This window comes from Pelodiscus sinensis, chromosome 18 (assembly GCF_052426305.1).
Source record: "Pelodiscus sinensis isolate ZL-2025 chromosome 18, ASM5242630v1, whole genome shotgun sequence".
NCBI classification, from domain to species: Eukaryota; Metazoa; Chordata; order Testudines; family Trionychidae; genus Pelodiscus; species Pelodiscus sinensis.
In genome coordinates, this window is record NC_143069.1 from 5,152,569 (window position 1) to 5,166,272 (window position 13,704).

The window sequence follows — 13,704 nt, forward strand, 5'->3', positions numbered from 1 at the left end:
TTAGCCCACGTGACCCGGGTAGTTACACCGCACAAAGCTGTCCAGCATCAGTTTCCAGTAGGAGGCACTGCCAGCAGAGTTATATTGGCAAAGGCTGTGATGGGGGGCGGTAATAGAAACCCCTTGGGGGGTTTCCCAGGGGGCTGACAAAGCCACTGCCACTCAACCAGCAGTTCTTGCTCCCTAGGGCTTCTCACCACCCTGTCCTGCTGGGACAGATCTCCTGGTTTCCCCCAGCCAAAGCACAGAACTGACACACACACACACACAAACACACACACACACCCCGAAGAGCAATGCAAACACTGAGTCAGGTCTGAGGAGAAGGCAATTTCAAGTACAGCTTCCAGGAACCCAATCCCCAAATGGGATCAGAACCCCAAATGAACCATTCAAGCAAGCCCCCTGTAACAATGAAAGGAGGACATACGCACTGATTGCTCTCCCACGTAGCAATTATTGACACTGGGCTTGGTAATAAATAAAAGTGGTTTTATTAGGTACCAGCGGTCGGATTTAAGTGGCTGCAAGTGAAAACAGGCAGAGCAAAGTGAATCATAGAATCATAGAGCTGGAAGAGACCTCAGGAATGACATTTAAAATAACAAAAAATGCACAGCTAGTTCTAACCTTTTAAAACATATCGTAAGCTTCCCCTAAAGTTTTTTTTATTTCAGCTAAGCCTCCAAGCCAGGGAAGATCTTTTCCCCCTGGGGTCCCTGGTTCATTCTCTTGGGAGTAGGGTTGCCAGATGGTTTAACCAAAAATACCAAACTCACCTCCCCACACACGCACCCTCCTCGTCCTCGATGCACTGCAAGAGCCAGCTCAGACGGCACGGCAGCTGGTTGGCAAGGAGCACCCATTCCACCACCTTCTTCGGACACACTGTGTCCTTGGAGAGGTTACTCTTCAATAATGGGACAGTGATGGTGATGGTGTTCACGATGCGCTGCATTTGCGCCATGTTGTCCGGCAGAAATTCCTTCAAGGACTCATGAAAGAGGGGCTTAAAAGCTGGACCTGGTTCTCTGGCTTCGATACCTTTCCCATAGCTCCCAGAGTCTGACTGCTGGGTTCTGCCGTCAAGGAGAAGAGGTCTCCAGCTGCCGTCTCTACTTGGAGTCATTGCATCATGGGTGGCAGGATCTTACGGAGGGCTGGAGATAGAAATGGAGATATATTTCTTCACCTCTAGCTCTCTCTCTTGCTGCTCCTTGCGCATGATGATATTACTCATCAGCCTTAACTTGGTGTCGCAGTCCATCCGAGGGACTGAGAACGGCAGGGTGATGATGCGGTTTAAGAACTTGTTGGCCACACCCTTCAGATATATGGAGCTTTCCACACAGTCGACGATGATGCTCGGGTCAACAGCCAAGATGGAGATGAACGGGGCGTCATCGTCTAAGAGGAGGATGTTCATGGCATTGAGGACGCCGACCACCCTGTCGGGGCTGCACCTGTCCAAGTGGGTGATCTCCAGCACCACCCGCAGCTTCTGCTGCTGGAAGATCTCCATGAACTGCAGGAACCAGGTAATTGTCCTGACTTCCTTTTTCACGCTGCTCATGAAGCCCAGCTGTGCGCTGAGATCCGTCCAGTTCATCTGTCTCTCCAGCTGGCACTTCTGGGTGACAATGAATTTTCTTACCATTGGGAAGGTGAACTTTATTGCAGTAACTGCAGAGATGCCAATGACCGTCACCCAGATGCCTTCCACAACAGCTATGGCATCTCCCAATGCATCCTCAAACGCTAGGAGGAGAATGCCTATCCCAATAGCTACCATGCTCAGAAAGATCACAGTAGCCCACAGTGGGAGGAAGACAAATGTCTTGCTAATCCATTCGTGAACCCTTGTTTTTTTAATGATGCCACATTTCTTACCTACGGCCCTGTAAACACTCATGGGTAGGCGACCAAAGTGTCTTTCCATGCGGTCACACAGTGTGGTGATGAGGCCTGCCCAGAGCTGGTCGCTGCCCGCGTACTCCCAGGCGCTGAAATGGATGAAGACGTGTTTCCTGTTCCTTCTCTGCTCCTGCTGCTCTGTCAGCACCGGCCGGTAGAAGATCATGAGAAACAGGAGCTTGAGTAGATCCCAGCCAGAGGCCTTACACGGCATCTTCCAGATTCACAATCCCTCCCTTCTGGGGAGAATTCAAGAATGGGCAGCTCTTTGCAGAACTGCCCGTAGGATTAATGGGGCCTTACGCAGCACTATTAAACTGGTGCCCCTTTGCTCAAAGGCAGCCCGGTGGAGGGTGGCGATGATGCTTTTTTAGGGATGTCATTTTATCATCTTCGGAAACACAATAATTATAAAACAAATTTTAAGCTAAGGTCCTGTTGACTCCCACAGTAAATTCAGAAACTTACAGTCGCCAGGGTTGGCAAATGCCTGTTAAATCAGAGGGTCTTCAATCTATGGCTCTCAAGCCAATTATGGCTCAGTACAGAACTAAAGATGGCTCTTTGTCATTCCCAAAATACATGCAAGCTTTTAAATTAAAATGAAAAATCACTTCAAAATTTTAAAAGCTTGTAATTACTCATGTAGCTTGAATGTCTATGGACCTGCATGTCTACAGTGGATGAGAAGCTGAATATGAGTCAACAGGGTGCCCTAGTAGCCAAGAAGGCTAATGGCAGATTAGGGTGCATTAAGAGGAGCATTGCCGGCAGATCCAGAGAAGTGATTTTCCCCCTTTCTTTGGCTCTGGTGAGGCCACATCTGGAGTATTGTGTCCAGTTCTGGGCCCCCCACTATAGAAAGGACATTGACACATTGGAGAGGGTCCAGCGGAGGGCGACAAAAATGATTAGGGGGCTGGAGCACATGACCTGTGAGGAGAGACTGAGGGATTTGGGTTTGTTTAGTCTGCAGAAGAGAAGAGTGAGGGGGGATTTGAGAGCAGCCTTCAGCTACCTGAAGGGAGGTTCCAAAGAGGACTGAGAGAGGCTGTTCACAGTGGTGGCAGATGGCAGAACAAGGAGCAATGACCTCAAGTTGCACTGGGGGTGGTCTAGGTTGGATATTAGGAAAAACTATTTCACTAGAAGAGTGGGGAAACGCTGGGCTGGGTTCCCTAGGGAGGGGGTGGAATCTCCATCCCTAGAGGTGTTTAAGTCCCAGCTTGACAAAGCCCTGGCTGGGTTGATTTAGTTGGGATTGGTCCTGCCTTGGGCAGGGGGCTGGACTTGATGACCTCCTGAGGTCTCTTCCAGAGCTAGGATTCTATGATTCTATGACCTAAATTTAACCAGTTATGATGAGAACTTTAAAGAAATGTGTGAAAAGATGCACAAGCAGAAGTCCCGTTAACTAAAGCGAGTACAATGTTTGATTTCTGCTATTATTAATCATCAATAATATTAAGTTGCATATTCTCAGTCATGCAAATGGGACTAGCTCCGTGTTGACAACTTGTTTTGAATTTTGATGTAGTTTGGCTGTTTGGTTTGAGTAGGTTGCTGGCCCTGTGCTAAATGGCTTCGTTACCACTTGAATGGCTCTTCCGTGGGTTCGATTTTCTGTTCATAGGTCTGACCAGCTTTTACAATTGTAAATTAACACGATCCTCTATGGAGGACACAGCCACAGGACAGAAGTAGGAAGAGGCAAGCGAGTGGATATTAAGACCAGTGCTGGCTCAAGCCATTCTTGGGCCCCGGGCAGCAGGCGTGTGGCGCATGCGCGGCTCCGCCCCGGGCGCGTGGCACATGCACAGCCCCGCCCCCCGAGCGCACGGTGCCCCTTACAGCTGTAATCAGATGCCGTGTGGTCCCCACCCCCAGGCTGTAAGGAGTTCCATGTACCTGAGGGCGGAGGTTGCGTGGCGCCCCTTAGAGCTGCAATCAGGCGCCCCCCATAGGTTGGCGCCCTGGGCAGCTGCCCGGCTAGCCCCCTCCTTAATCCAGCCCTGATTAAGACACAGTGCTGCCACAAATGTTCAGGTGCCCAACGCAACTGTGTATACTGCAAATGGGTACAGGTAGCTCTGGCTCTTTGGAGATGGTTTTAATCCACTAATCCCCTCTGACATCCCCATGTGGTCCCTCCCCCTCCTTAAGGTACCCGGTGCAGTACTCACGCTGGATTTTTCCTAAGAGCGAGTTTTTGCCGCGTCCCCATGGTGCGTAAAGCCCAACAGTTGCAGGCGTGGGCTCAGTGTACAGGCCATTGGCTAAAGCGAGGCAGTAGATGTTCTGTTGGGTCTGAGGCTCTGCAGCAGGGCCAAGAGAAAACACAAAGATCAGCTTCTCCGAGCACATCAGCGGTGGATGTTCAGTTACTCAAATCGCAGTTTATCTTAAGATGGAGTCAGCCTGCTGACCGGTAGAGAATATTTCCCTCCTGCACACATACCTGATGTGCAGCAGTCTTGACTTGCTGGGAGTTCAAGCTTCGTGCCCCATCATGGGCCGGGCCTCTGCACTGAGCCGCCTGTCTAGGAGGCCACTTAGGGTATGTCTCTGCTGGAGCTGGAGGTGGCATTTTCAGCGCTGGGAGACATACTCCCGCTAGCCCTGAGCGAGCCTGCACGCGAACAATAGCCGTGTCTAGCTGCCATCCCTCTGAAACCCTACAGCTGTTCTCAGGGCAGCTAACCCTCTTGCCTCCCATACTAAAGTAGCTGCAGTGAGGGAAACCACTCAGAACCCTGGAACTAAGGAGTACGTTTTTAATGGGGAGCGTCATTAGCCACTGGAGCAACTGACCAAAGGTCATGGTGCAACCTCACCATTTTTAAATCAAGACTGGAGGATTGTCTACAAGATCTGCTCCGGGAATTAGTTTGGAGAAGTTCTGTTCTATACAGGAAGTCAGACTGGTCCCTTCTGGACTTGGAATCTATGAACCCACTGGTGTATGTATGCATGGCTAGTTTATTTATAAACTTGCTCCCTCAGCTCTTGGGAAAAAGCAACCTTACTCCAAAGGAATTTATGCAAATAGTGAAAATAAACTGAATGAGAAAATTACACATTAACTGAGGCATCGGTGGCACCCTGAACCACTTCCTTTTAATGTTTTAGGGGGAGGTTACGTCTCATCTCTGCCTGGGAAAATTTCCTCAACAGCAATCCTTAGCTCGTGCAATTTACATCTTGCTTGTGGTTTCCTGTAGGACAGCAGGTGGCGGTCTTGCCTGCACATTCTGCACTTCTAGTAGGTCTGGTTAGATTCAGCCTGAGCGTAGTCCCTGAGCTGTAGCTGCTAAGGGTGTGATTGATTCAATGATGAATTGACCAGACCAACCTGACATGCAGTCACCGTGTGCAGAGAGCCTGGAGCATTGGGCCTGCTGTGAGATTTGAGGCCTGGAGCAGCAGCCGTGAACCAAGGTATGGTCATGTATTACAGCAGCTGCTTATAAAGTCACTGTCTAGCCCATGAAGTTGGCAAAGTTGATGCTAATGCACTAGGCGCTAGATATTGACATAACTACATGCCAGCTAGTACAGCTACCTCCCGCTCCAGGGCAAGAGAAGATGGTTTGACCAAATGAACATAAGAACATAAGAACGGCCGTACTGGGTCAGATCAAAGGTCCATCTAGCCCAGTAGCCTGTCTGCCGACAGTGGCCAGCACCAGGTGCCCCAGAGAGGGTGGACCGAAGCAGATCAAGCGATTTGTCTCCTGCCATCCCAAATTATGTTCTTCTACATGCCTCACAATTTTATTCTTTACTATTGTTTCGACTAATTTGCCTGGTACTGAAGTTAGACTTACTGGTCTGTAATTGCCAGGATCGCCTCTAGAGCCCTTTTTAAATATTGGTGTCAGGTTGGCTACCTTCCAGTCATCAGTTACGGAAGCCGATTTAAAGGTTAGGTTACAAACCACAGATAATAGCTCAGCAATTTCCCATTTAAGTTCTTTTAGAACCCTTGGATGAATGCCATCCGGTCCCGGAGATTTGTTAACATAAAGTTTTTCTATTTGTTCCAAAACCTCCTCTAATGACACTTCAATCCGGGACAGTCCCTCAGATTCATCACCCACAAAGGACGGTGCAGATTTGGGAATCTCCCTAACGTCCTCAGCCATGAAGACTGAAGCAAAGAAATAATTTAGTTTATCCGCAATGGCTTTATCGTACTGATTGCTCCTTTTATATTTCAATCATCTAGGGGACCCACAGGTTTTTTAGCAGGCTTCCTGCTTCTAATGTACTTAAAAACATTTTGTTATTTCTTTTTGAGTTTTTGGCTAGCTTTTTTTTTTTTTTTTTTTTTTTTTGCTTTTCTTATAACATTTTTACACTTGATTTGACAGCGTTTATGTTCCTTTCCATTTATCTCACTAGGATTGGATTTCCACTTCTTAAAATATACCTTTTTATCCCTCACTGCTTCTTTTACATGGTGGTTAAGCCACGGTGACTCTTTTTTAGATCTCTTGCTAGGTTTTTTAATTTGGGGTATACATTTAAGTTGGGCCTCTATTATGGTGTCTTTAAAAAGTTTCCATGCAATTTGCAGGGATTTGGCTCTAGTCACTGTGCCTTTTAATTTCTGTTTAACTAACCTCCTCATTTTTGTATAATTTCCCTTTTTGAAATTAAATGCCAGAGTGCTGGACTGCTGAGGTGTTCTTCCCACCACAGGAATGTTAAATGTTATTATATTATGGTCACTATTCCCAAGTGGTCCTGTAACAGTTATCTCCTGGACCTGATCCTGCGCTCCACTCAGGAGTGAATCGAGAACCCTTGTGGGTTCCTGCACCAGCTGCTCCAAGAAGCAGTCATTTAAGCCATTGAGAAATGTTATCTCTGCTTCGCTTCCTGAGGTGACATGTATCCAGTCAATATGGGGGTAATTAAAATCCCCCATTATTATAGAGTTCTCTTTTTTGGTAGCCTCTTTAATCTCCCTCAGCATTTCAATGTCAGAATTACTGTCCTGGTCAGGTGGTCGGTAATATATCTTATTTCTTATTATTGGAGCATGGAATTACTATCCATAGCAATTCTATGGAACATGTTGATTCATTTAATATTTTTATTTCATTTGATTCTACATTATCTTTCACATACAGTGCCACTCCGCCACCCACCCGGCCTGCTCTATCCTTTCGATATATTTTATATCCCGGTATGATTGTATCCCACAGATTTTCCTCATTCCACCAGGTTTCAGTGATGCCTATTATGTCAATCTCCTCCTTTAATACGAGGTACTCTAGTTCACCCAGCTTATTAGTCAGACTCCTAGCATTTGTGTAGAAGCACTTTAAAAACTTGCCACTGCTTATTTGTCTGCCCTTCCCTGATGCATTGGATTCCTTTGTATGCGGTTGTTTGTCAGCTCTGGCCCATGGTTTGTCCTCTCCCCTCCTCTCTTTCCGACTACAGCTTAGAGAATCTCTATCAATGGATTCTCCTCTAAGAGAAGTCTCTCTCCTATTTACATGCATCTCTGCACCAATCGGCTTTCCCCCATCTCTTAGTTTAAAAACTGCTCTACGGCCTTTTTAATATTTAGTGCCAGCAGTCTGGTTCCACCCTGGTTTAGGTGGAGCCCATCCTTCCCGTATAGGCTCCCCCTCTCCCAAAAGTGTCCCCAGTTCCTAATAAATCCAAACCCCTCCTCCCTACACCATCGTCTCATCCACACATTGAGACTCTGAAGCTCTGCCTGCCTACCTGGTCCTGTGCATGAAACTGGAAGCATTTCCGAGAATGCCACCATAGAGGTCCTGGATTTCAGTCTCTTTCCTAGCAACCTAAATTTGGCCTCCAGGACATCTCTCCAACCCTTCCATACGTCATTGGTACCTACATGTACCACGACCCCCGGCTCCTCCCCAGCACTACACATAAGTCTATCTAGATGCCTCGAGAGATCCGCACCCTTCGCACCAGGCAGGCAAGTGACCATACGGTTCTCCCGGTCATCACAAACCCAACTATCTACGTTTCTAATGATCGAATCACCCACTACTAACACCTGCCTCTTCCTAACAACTGGCATTCCCTCCCCCTCAGAGGCATCCTCAGTGCGAGAGGATACCGCAACATCCTCTGGGAGGAGGGTCCCAACTATGGGATGGTTTCCCTCTGTTCCCATGGAATACTCTGTTCCCTTGAGACTTTCATCCTCCTTAAGAGCACTGGAGCTCTCAGACTGGAGGTGGGACAGTACTACAGTGTCCCAGAAAGTCTCATTAACAAAGCTCTCTACCTCCCTTAGCTCCTCCAGTTCAGCCACCCTGTCCTCCAAAGCCCGAACTCGGTCTCTGAGGGTCAGGAGCTCCTTGCAACAGGTGCACACATACGCCAGCCGCCCACAGGGCAGGTAATCATACATGTGACACTCGATGCAATACACAGGATAGCCCCCACTCTGCTGCTGGGCTTCTGTCTCCATTTTTCTTATGAATAAGTTTAAGTATAAACTGGGCTTCTTATTAAATCTCTGGAATATAGATTATTATAAAAAAGTTATGTTTAAAGAAGGTCAGAAGTCACTGGTGCCCTCTAACCTCCCCCTCCAAACTCCGTTAGCTGCTCCTGTTCCCAAGCTCCCTGGTCGCTGACTCACAGGCTTATATAGCTCTGGTAGCCCCTCCCCCTGACTGAGGCTCAGCCAATTAACAGAGGCTTCTAGATTTCAAACCTTTTAGAAGCTTCTTCAAACAAACCAATCAAACAGACCAACACAAGCTCAGCACACAGCAAATAACCCCCCCCCCCCCACACACACACCAACACACACTACAGTCAGCCACTTACCACAAGGGTCCTGTATTTACTCCTTTTTTATCTGGAGAACTCCCTCTCCAAACTCTGTTAGCTGCTCTTGGTCCCAAGCTGATGAACTAAATAGGATGTTTTAGTTCAAGGTATTAGAAGCGGAGGAAGGGAGCAAACAAGTGCCCTAAACTGCACAAGTTGTTTATTTTGGGCTATAATATTGGGGTGCCTGGCCTTACCCCTCTGTGTGACCGAGGGGTAACAGAGACTTACTGACTGAACTGCTCCTTGCCCCGGGGCACGGGTGTGTTGATGCACAAGTAGCTACAAATCCAGGGCACTAGGATTGTGACTTCACGGCTATAAACCTCTGTCACCATCTTTCTTGGTGCGTAACAGCGAGATCTACAGCAGGAGCAGGCTGCGTTACTTGCACTGATCACTGATCACACCGGAGCTGCAAGGCCAGGAGCACTGAGCGGCGCTGCTGAGGCAACCACATTGCAGCTCGCAGCCCTTATCACTAGGAACCCAAAAGTGCTCCTGTAGACTGGCATTAAGCCAGACGGCGTCCGCAGAGCCCCGCTGCTCCCCGTTGTGTGATGCAGAGGGATAGATGGAGAAGAGAAAGGCCCTGTGTTCCTTTGCCTGGCCTGAAAAAGTCCCAGCCCAGGCTAGCACATCTGTACCATGCCGTGGTGCACATAACAAAATGTATTCCACACATAGATGGGGAAAACGAGAAGGAACTTTGCTCTTAGCTCCTTCCTAAAACACAGTCAGGGCGGGGGGAAGGGGCTGGGTAGCTAACCCCCAGCACTGAAAGGCAAAGATTGGGTGGCTGAGAGATCAGGACCCTGAGACTGAGATGGGGAGAGACTGAGCCCCAAGTTCAGCCTGATTGGCAGAGCAGGCAGGCCCTGCAGGGAGTCAGGCGGCCGGGGGTCCTGTGCTCCACGTGAGCCGAGTTTGCCTGGGTCGGACAGAGCGGGGCTGAGCTAAGGAGAGAGCAGGGGCCCGCACTGAGCTGGGGTGCAGGGCTGTGCCAGCCAGAGATCTGAGACACAGGGCAGAGGGCAGATCCTGTGCTGGGAGCAGGGCTGCAGCCACAGAGTCAGAGAGCAGGGCCATGCTGGGAGCCATGGAGCCAGAGGAGCCAGGGAAGCCACCTGGGAGCTGGAGATGGAGCAGCAGAGAGTGCTGGAGCTGGAGCTGGGTGTATTGAACAGCTGGTGAGACCGAGGAGGCTCTGGGCAGAGGCCCAGTGCAGGGAGATGCCACACGTCCTGGCAGGCCAGCCTTGGAAGGGGATCGTAACTCCAGCCGTGCTGCCTGCCTGTGACAGTAGCTCCAAGAGCACCAAGCAGTTATCACGTGTTGTGGTGTTAACTCTGGAGCCTAATGATGGCTGTGTTGCGAATCGCATTGCCAGTGATCACCTGTGTTATTTGTAGCACCTTAAGGCACCCAATGAAAGATCGGGGAGGCCCATTGTCCTGAGTGCTGTAACCACACCTAACACAAAGGCAGCCCCCAAAGAGCGTCGCCTCTAGGTAAATAACTATCCCACTGCCAACCGCATCAGGAAAAATAGCTGCTCTGGGCTCTCAGCAGGGCTGGAGATGTTGGCAGGTTTCAAGGCTGGTCCGTTTCCCACTCCAGAGTACAGTGAGCCAACGGGGCTTTCAACCATTCTCAGATTCATATAGTTGCCCCACCCTGTGGACCAGGTCTTAGCTGGTTACGAGCCATGCCGTCCCATAGACCTGGCTTGTGCAGCCTAGCCCCACACACCTGATGTGGAGCAGAGAACCAAGGAATCCGTGCATTTCTAGCCAGCTGATTACCTTGGTCACCGGGGATCATCGGAATCGTAACGCCTGAGGCCTTCACGTACCGAGGGGTCTTCATTAGATCGGCCAACTAGGGAGAAAAAACCAAACAGACTGCAAAGGAGTCACCAAAAGATCAGAAGATCAGGGAGATGCTGAATAGGTCGTTTGGCTGTGAAGACTCATCAAGGCAGAGCACATGATGCTAACCTGAGTTAGTCCGTTAGCTGCAGCTAGACTGGAGCAGGAGAAGAGAGACAGGCAGCAAATCTGCAGCCAAGCAGGTATCAGACCTTTAGGAGGACATAGATTTTCAAAACCTGGATCCATCCAGCTCATAGAATCATAGAAAAGTCAGAGTGAGAGGGATTGTGATAAGTCATCTAGTCTATCCCCGCCCTGAGACAGGACTAAGCATTACCTGGGCCATCCCTGTTTGTTTCACCTGTGCTTAAAAACCTCCAGGGATGGAGCTTTAACAACTTCCCCAGGTGATTCATTGCAGGGCTTAACCACCCTGATAGGAAGTTTTTCCTGCTGGCTCAGAATCCTCTGCCTCCGCAATCTCAAAAGGGAGTTATTCCTGGCCTTTCTCACCCCTTCTCTGCTGAACACCTCCATCACGCTTCAGCTGCCCACGAACAGCTTGGAATTTCTGTGCCGTTTCCCAAACGAGGGAAGACAAAGATGAAATTGTGAAGATTTCCTGCAGAGCAACGTTTGCGAAAAATTGTTTCGCAACCCTCAAAACCACTTGATCAAAGCAGAAATATAGCACTTCCGAACACTCTCTTGTATATGTTGAAGGGAAATGCTCCAACTTCTCATAACGTATAAGCCCAAAGGACTTTCAAAATCTAATCCAAATATTTAAAAAAAATTAATTTCATATTGACGATATTCTGTAATATTTAATACAAAGATTTCATTTATGGTAGATGTTGAAAATAAGCCGTTCAACTTATTATGTGCCAAAAGTGCTAAACTTCTACTTGTAGCAGAATACAAAAAGCGACAGCAATATTTGTTCTAATTTTACTATAGAATTACTATATTTAACAATGGTTCATATAGGATATGGGTTGAGCTACAGCAAATCTGAATTATAGTATAATTCATAAACCCAAAGTGCTTCATCTCTAGGTATTATAATGTAGTCAAAACAATCAAACCAAGACAAAGCACCTTGATAAGTTTGCTTCAAAATTGGATGAAACTGACATGAGCCTGAGAACCCATTTTGATTGGTTGAATCTGTGTCCACTATACATCAATCATAGAATCCTAAGGCTAGGAGAGACCTCAGGAGGTCATTGTGTCCATTATACAGAACTGGAAGGGATGTTGAGAGGTCATCAGCTCCAGCCCCCTCCCTTCACGGCACAACCAAGAACCATCCCTGACAACTTACACAGATGCCTAAATGGCCCCCTTGAGGATCAAACTCACAACCAGGGGTTGAACAAGGCAATGCTCAAGCCACTGAATTACCCCTTTCCCTAGCCCAACAGCCCTGTATCTTCAGCTAGTCTTGCTTGACTATGACAGCGCCATCCTCAGTGGCTCTCCTGGGTGTCAGCTGCCACTCTCTGACCACACCAGCCCCAATCCAAGCACCCCTCCATGGTTCCCAGTGCTGTCACCATCCACTTGGGAATCCCCAAACCGTAGCCTAGACTCTGATGAGTAGGGCTCAGTAGGATGTGACCCTTACCCCTAGAAAAGAAGAGGCCGTGTGAGGGTCACAGCGACTCTCTGAGGCAAACATTGTCCCCCAGAAGCACGGGACACACAGGGCACGGCTGGAGCTTTGCTGCACTCTCCATCGCGATGCTAAACAAAACCACAACACCCCCCTCCCCGTGTTCGGCCTCGCTTTTGGGAGGGGTGCCCTAAATTCCTACATCCCCTGCAGGAAAGAGACTGGGACAGGACCCTTTGTTAACATCATTGTATTAAAACCAAAAAGAGTCGCTGGTTACCTCCCCGTGCAGGCAGCTCACCTGGCAGGGGAACCAGCCCTCTCCTACCACCTCCCGTGTGGGGGGGTGGGGTGGGGAGAGCCAGGTCCTGTAGATGCTTCTGCTGCAGCCCAACCATGCTCTGAAGGCATCTTCAGCAAGAATTCTTCTCCCCAGGGCAAGTTTAGCTGCTCGTGCTATGAACAGGGGCCTTGAAATACAGTTAGAGGAAGAAAAGTGACTCTCCATAAAGGATGCTCCCGGCTGGAGTTATGAGTCCAAAGCCCACAGCTGGGATTCATGCGCCTGGGGCCCGTCCCTTCCCCTCACTCCATGCCCCCTTTAGGTAAAGGGGGGATAAAACCAGTTACCCAGCTCTGCTGTTGTGCCTGAGAGTTAATGAGCTCGTATTTCGTAGACAGAAGGCCGGGGGCTCCTCTTCTGTTGTACACCAGTGTGAGAGTGGAACCAGGCCCAATAGTGCTATGGAAACATGAATCTTCAGGTCTCAGGCCCTGCATCGCCCTTACTTCCCATGCTCTGCAGCAGGGGACAGGGCAGGTGGCATGGGAGAGCTCCCCGCATGGTAAGGATTTGCCCTTCGGGCACCAGTACAGTTAGGAAAGTAGCATCGCTCTGTGCATTAACACATGCGCTAACATGTGCACTAAGCCCATTTTACAGATCAGGTTGTCGTCACTCAGGTTTTGGGGTTTGTCCCGATGGGTTCTTGACAGGTCCTCTACTCCATCGATGATGATGAACTTCAGCTGCGTGCATGCATGCGTTCGCTCCCCAGCTAGCGTGTTAACCATGTGCGATTAGTTAACATGACAGCCCCCAAGAGAGTCCCCAGAGACCACAAACCAGATAAGATTCGAAATCGCCCAAGCAGATTTTTTGCGCAACAACATGCAATAATAGTTGCCAGCGAACAGACTCAGCGCTGCGCCGCTACACTTTATGGAAGCCGTGGCAATGTCCTAACACCCACTGAGCACCATCCAGTGCCCCCACACAGTCAGCTGGTGAACACCATTTGAGGTGAACTTTTATACATTCCTGATGTATCAGGTTGCTACCCCCTGTTACCTGGTTACCGTCCCTTACCTTGCAGAAGGGGGCTTACTTCCTAGTCTTCATACTGTCAACTTACTATCTGTTATGCTGTCAACTTTGACCTGGTCCTGAACATAGGTCGG

The 13,704-nt window shown here is 48.9% G+C and overlaps 1 pseudogene; it reads right to left on the reverse strand.

The window, feature by feature from the left end:
- LOC112545215 (NTPase KAP family P-loop domain-containing protein 1-like) lies at nucleotides 1-13,317 on the reverse strand (annotated as a pseudogene).
- Nucleotides 13,318-13,704: the final 387 nt, after the last annotated feature.